Here is a 6,577-nt window from a genome sequence, read left to right on the forward strand (position 1 = left end):
AATTACTTTAATGTCCCAAATTAACTTATAAACACAAATATCGCGATGAAATTCAGCACAATAAAATATTATGTAAATATAAATATATTGAAAAAATTTTACCGGGCTTGGTCCATATTTGCCCCTAGCCCCCATATAAAGCCTCTTTCAGAAAATTAGTTTTTCATCCATAAATTGCTTAAATATATCGGAACAAGGGAATATTGAAGATAAATGCTTTATTATGAAAAATAAATCACATTTAATATTCATAACTGGTGTAGGGTATTATATGGTCGGCCACGCCCGACTATACTTTCTTACTTGTTTTTAAACCTACTTTATTTTAAGGAGCCGTTAAAAAATACTAGAATTTCAGACACAAGATGGCTGTCTTTAGAAATTGCGGTTGTAAGAATATTTTTCCAATGGGATGAACTAAAGTTACATTTTGAAATGGTAAACATCAACCAAAAATGCCACAAAGCTTAAATCTTATACGAAATGTACAGGGACGAAACAATTCATCTATATTTAATTTTTTTGAAACCAATTTTACATGAAATACAAATTGTTAACAAAGTCTTTCAAAGCAGTGAACCCAACGCGCCTTTTAAAAGAAATAACTCTATTAATTAACTTCCTTAAAAAAATATATTCGATAACGAAATTATAAATGTATTATACGACGATTTCGAAGATAAAATTTTGTACACCTGTAGTCTTGGTCATGAATTCGAAATGCATGTGGAAAAATTAAAAAACACAGGTAAAATTCGAAAAAATAAAATACAATTGCATCAACTTTGTTGTTGGATTAATAACCCAATTAAAACAAAGGTAAGCATACATATATGTAAATACGCATAAAAAATACATAAACTAAACCCTTCTTTATTTAAGATTACCAGACAATATAAAAGTTTTACAAAATATAGATTTTTTTTGAACAAAACGTTTTGAGTTCCCAAAAGGGCGAAATTTTACCAATTTTAAAATTATTTTGCATTAGCGAGGAAGAAATTGGAAAAATAATTGACCAATATTCCAACATTCAATATATAAAGTGGATTAATAAAAATAACACAGTATCTTTCTGGGCAGAGGTAAAAGCATATATAGATGCCGGAGGGAACAAGAGATTCGAGGAGATTGCCAATTTTGTTTTAAAACTTCACTGTCTTCCGTGGTCTAATACGGACGTTGAACGTGTGTTCAGTCAAATGCACATCGTAAAGACAAATATAAGAAACCGATTACACCTACAGACAGTCAATTCTGTTTTAACAATTAGGTAAAACTTTATTGTTAAATTTTGGTTTCATAACTTTATGATATAATTTAATAATTATAATAATTTAGATACGGATTAAAAGGAACCGGAAAGTGTTGTTACCAATATGATGTCCCAACGAATTATCTGAAATTAATTGGATGGAGTGAATGTTATGATTATAATAATAATGATGATAATGACGATGACAATGACTGGACTTTTTAAATTCATCAAACTATTTTCGACAACTTATGTGATGAAATATAAATTTTAAAAGTTAATTTTTTAATAGTAATTTAATGACTTTTTGTTTTTTTAAGAATTAACTTCCGATTTTTGTTTTTAAAAAAAATTTAACATTTTATTTTTGATGTTTTTTAAGGAAAGATGTATTTTCAATTTCTTTATTCATAATTAAGTATGGAAATGAATTTTAAAGAAATGCAGATCTCATAGTTTACTATAATACCAATTTTATCTATTTACTTTTCTTAGAACTTTTTTAAAATTTTTAGCACTTTTTAGCATTTTTTGGAGAAAAATCTAGCATTATTTCCCAATAATGTTTTGGTCACAACTCCCATATAAGGCCCACTTCCGAAAATTACTTAAAAGCACATATTTCACTGTCTCATAAAACTATTTTGATAAAATTCGACACAAATATGTTTTGTCTAAATATGGATGAAAATTTTTCCGGTTAGGCCTATAATTAGTCATAGCTCCCATATAAGGTCCACTTCCTAAAATCACCTAATCGCATATATTTCATTTAATTCTAAAGCTATATGGATAAAATTCGACTTGAATGTGTTTTGTGTACATACAAATCATTCCAACAAAGTTTTTACGGATCGGTCCATTACTGGTCGTAGCTCCCACATAATCCTATTTCCGAAAATCTCTTAAACGTATATATTTCATTGAATTCTAAAGCTATAGGGATGAAATTCAATTTGAATATGTATGGACCGGATCGGTCCATATTTGGTAATAGCTACTATATAAGGTCCACTTCAAAGAATCACTTAAACGCACATATTTCATTATCAAATAAAGATATCTTGATGAAAATTTACGCAAATATGTTTTGTGTACAAAAGGAAATTTTTCCGGATAGGCCTGCAATTGGTCACAGCTCCTATATAAAATCTACTTCCGAAAATCACTTAAACGCACATATTTCATTAATTAAAAATCTATTGGAGTAAAATTCGACTTGATTTCTGCAAATCACTTAATACCACTTAATTCGTTATTAAATGATTATATCCTATATAAAATTCGTCATGAGTATGTTCTGTGTATAGATAAATCATTCTATTAATTAATATAAATTTTTCTGGACCTAATCAAAATTAGTTCGACATGTGCATAAATGTTAGTAAATCTCAATACGGAAACAAAAATTTTGCCAAGTTATCTAAAATTAGATGTTAGTTAGTTAGATAGTTTGAAAGGAGGATGTATATACATCAAATCCGAAGAAATACACCTAGGCCTCTATCGGGCCTGTTGTGCGCTCCTTAACCAGTGCCTCAGGTGTGAATCGAACTCACACTTAACCTAAATGGGTTTTAATAAAAAGTAGCTTGCTGGTGGTGGGTATTTAAGATTCGGCATAGCCGAATTTTTCTATGGAAAATCTAATACAGCGTTGTAAATTTAAATAAATAATACTATTTTTATTACATATACTAATTAACCAACCCTACAAAACTTGAATATAAAATTTACAAGTATTGCCAACTAAAACAGTTATGCTAATTAAAATTCAAAATATGGTTCATTTATTTCTGTCCTAAATATTTCCATAAATAGTAAAGTTACTGCCACAAGTTTTAAAATTGTAAATGTGAGATGCACATACATATTTACCACTTTCAATGCCACTTTCATAACGACTCCAGTTCGTACTAAAGACGATTTTAAAATTTAAAGAAAATATTTTTAGCCTCTCAGTCGCTCAAATATTAAAATATAAAATATATCTTGAATATATATGTTAACGCAAAAAACATTGAACCATTGCAAAACCTTTTTTATTTAAACTGCTGACACATTTTAAATGACATGTAAATTACCAAAATTAACTAATATTGCAAAATAACAGTTTGATTACCATGCAATTGATGCCAGCAATTGCTTACCATGCAAATTAATATTTACTTTTAAGTTAATGTAAGAATAAAAATTGTATTTAAAGTTAGTTCTAATAAAAAAATTTACAAATAAGGAAGTATTTTTTTTTAACGAATTAAAATATATAATTTATAACTGGCGCCCAACATAAAAGGATCATCACCTTTAGTAAGAAACACCCCATAGGCTGTAACTAAAGGGACGTACCGGCTGCGCAAGAAAAGTACCCCATAGGCTACATAGAAGGAGGAAAAGCACCCCAAAAGGCTGCAAAATAACAGCGAGAAAAGGACCGGTAACAACCAACCGAGGAAAGCTAAAAGAGAAGTTGCTGACACCTTAGTAGGAGCTAAATTCAAAAAGGATCTGGTCGGACTTCAAGCTTTGCTATGAAAGCTGTTATAGTATTAATGTAAGAACAATAATATTTAATATCCTATATTTATTTTATTTTATTTATTTATTTATTGAACGTTATAACCGAGCCTAAAAGGCCATTTATAGTTAAACAATTCTACTGAATAAATCTATAATACAGTAATAAAATAAATAAATTAATCCCTTTATTCATAAGCAACATTTACCCTATAAAAGTTTTACAAAACAAAATTTCTATAAAAAATTTGATTTACAAACCCTTATAAAACTAATAATCAAAGTATAAAAAAAACACTTCTAAGGGAATAAAATAAAAAAAATGATAATGTGCCATACTTATTTCTAGAACAAATTTAACAATAACGAGATACAACATAGATAGGATAAAATTAGATATGAAAAATAATTAGAAAATTAGAATAATTATTGCTATGTATGTAATTTAAAAAATTATTTATTATTATGTTTTGACAAAAATTTAAATTTTATAAACAGGTCAAAAGAAAATGCTAAACAATATCATTTTCACACATGTATTTAAAAATTTTTCGTTTAAAAGTATGATAAGAAAATTCAAAAGTTTTCAATGTTCTTGGTAATGTATTAAAAAGTCGTGCAACTCTCACGTAATATGATCGTTCTAAAATCGAAGTTAACTTTGGAATTATGATTTGACAATTACGTCTTGAATGAGTGAATGAAAAAAACGACATCAAATATGTCAAATTATTATTTCTGTAAATCTTATAAAAATATAATAAAAGCCTATACTGGATATAATTAATAAATGAACAACCTAAGAATTTGGATATGTAATCTGAAATATGTTCGTTACGACGCACAGCGTATACATATCTAACAACTCTGTTAAACAACAGCAAAAGTTTGCGAATGTTATAACCTAAAGTACCACTATAAACCTCCATACCATACAAAAATACAGGCATGATCAAGGAATTAATAATTACACACAGTTACTAAAGTATACATACGGTGCGTAATATATATGATTTGATGAAAAAAACGAGAAAAATTTACGGTTTAAACTAAAACAAATGTTTCTTTTATTAATAAAAACAAAATAACGCAAAATAACATAAAAAATCAATTCAATATCTTAGGAAACTTCAATTATATTAAATTTCACATTATCATAAAGTTACTTAAATATACATACCGTCTTAAAAATATATTATAAAATCTATTTTTTAATATCGTGTGTGGCCTCCTTTGGCTTCCACAACAGCTGACAGTCTAGCAGGCATTGACAATGCTAATTTTTTGGTCGTTTCTGCTGAAATTAAATTCCATTCTTCAATCAACGCCTGCTTCAATGTAGGGATGGACGTTACATTCCTTTTTTTAACGGCTGGTTTAAGGTGATCCCATAAATGTTCTATAACATTTAAATCAGGCGATTGTGGTGGATGCTCTAATTGAGTTTTAACATTGTATAGCAACCATTCTTTTACTATCTTCGAGGAATGCTTAGGATCGTTGTCCTGCATAAATATGCCATTTCTCTCGAGTCCTAGTTTTCTCATGCTGGGGAGGTAGCTATCCTTCAAAATGTCAATGTACATGGTCTTATCCATAGTTCCCTCAATAAACCTTAGACATCCAACACCACCTGCGGCCATACACCCCCAGACCATTAAAGAGCCTCCACCATGTTTAACTGTAGAATTAACGTTTTGAGGTAGGAATTCCGTGGTGGGTTTTCTCCAAACTTTGGCACGTCCATCTCCTCCGAAAACCATAAACTTACACTCGTCAGTAAATATAACACGTTCCCAAAATGTAGGATCGCTTAAGTGGATATTTTGGTATTTTTTTGCGTACTCTAATCGTTTTGTTATGTTTACGGCTCTGAGCAAAGGCTTTTTTCGTGCAACTCTACTAACGTATCCATATTTTTTAATGCAGCGACGAACTGTTTGGGTGCAAATTTTAATTCCATGACAGGACTCCACTTGATGTTTGATCTTGACCGCACTTTGTTTCGGATTTTCTTTAATTGATCTTATAATCGTCCTTTGCATTCTCTCACTGAGCACAGAAGGACGCCCAGAGCGTGGTTTACTGGCATAATTCCCATTTTTTTCAAAATTTTTTATTATTGTTTGTACTGTAGATTTGTTTAAATTTAATATTTCACCTATTTTTTTGCAATGATTTCCCTTCATTTTTTAACTTAACAACTAATCTCCGAATATCTTCAGAAATTTCTTTTGTTTTTGGCATTTGTAATATTTTTTCTCAATTGTTAAGAAAATATAAAAAAAACCTATGTTAATCTCACCCAATCAACTTCAACTAATGACACAAATTATATTTTCATAAAATTCTTAGCGGCATTTATAACGGTACATCAAAAAAAAGTTCGTATGTATAATTATGTAACACTGCAGGAATGCATTTAAAGTGTTTCATGGTTGTATTATGAAAATACTGACAGAAATAACACAAAAAGTGTTGTTAAATTCATAATTTAAGACAAAACTAATTAAAAATATAAAAATATTAGATTAAGAAATGTAATTTTCTACATAAAACAAAATTTGTCGGCCGTATGTATACTTTAGTAACTGTGTGTATATACTTTGTTGGGTCTCAGATGACTATTTCTTGGTGTTACACACGGAATGACAAACTTATATAAACCCTCTATCACCACTGATGGTGGTGGAGGGTATAATAATCAAAATGATTTATCTATACACAGAACATACTCATGTCGAGTTTAATAATAAATTATGTGGCATTAAGTGGTTTTCAGAAGTGAGCTAGATATGGACCGAT

This window comes from Lucilia sericata, unplaced genomic scaffold (genome assembly GCF_015586225.1).
Source record: "Lucilia sericata isolate MDLA Ls3-8-SP2 unplaced genomic scaffold, ASM1558622v1 Contig000602F_arrow, whole genome shotgun sequence".
NCBI classification, from domain to species: domain Eukaryota; kingdom Metazoa; phylum Arthropoda; class Insecta; order Diptera; family Calliphoridae; genus Lucilia; species Lucilia sericata.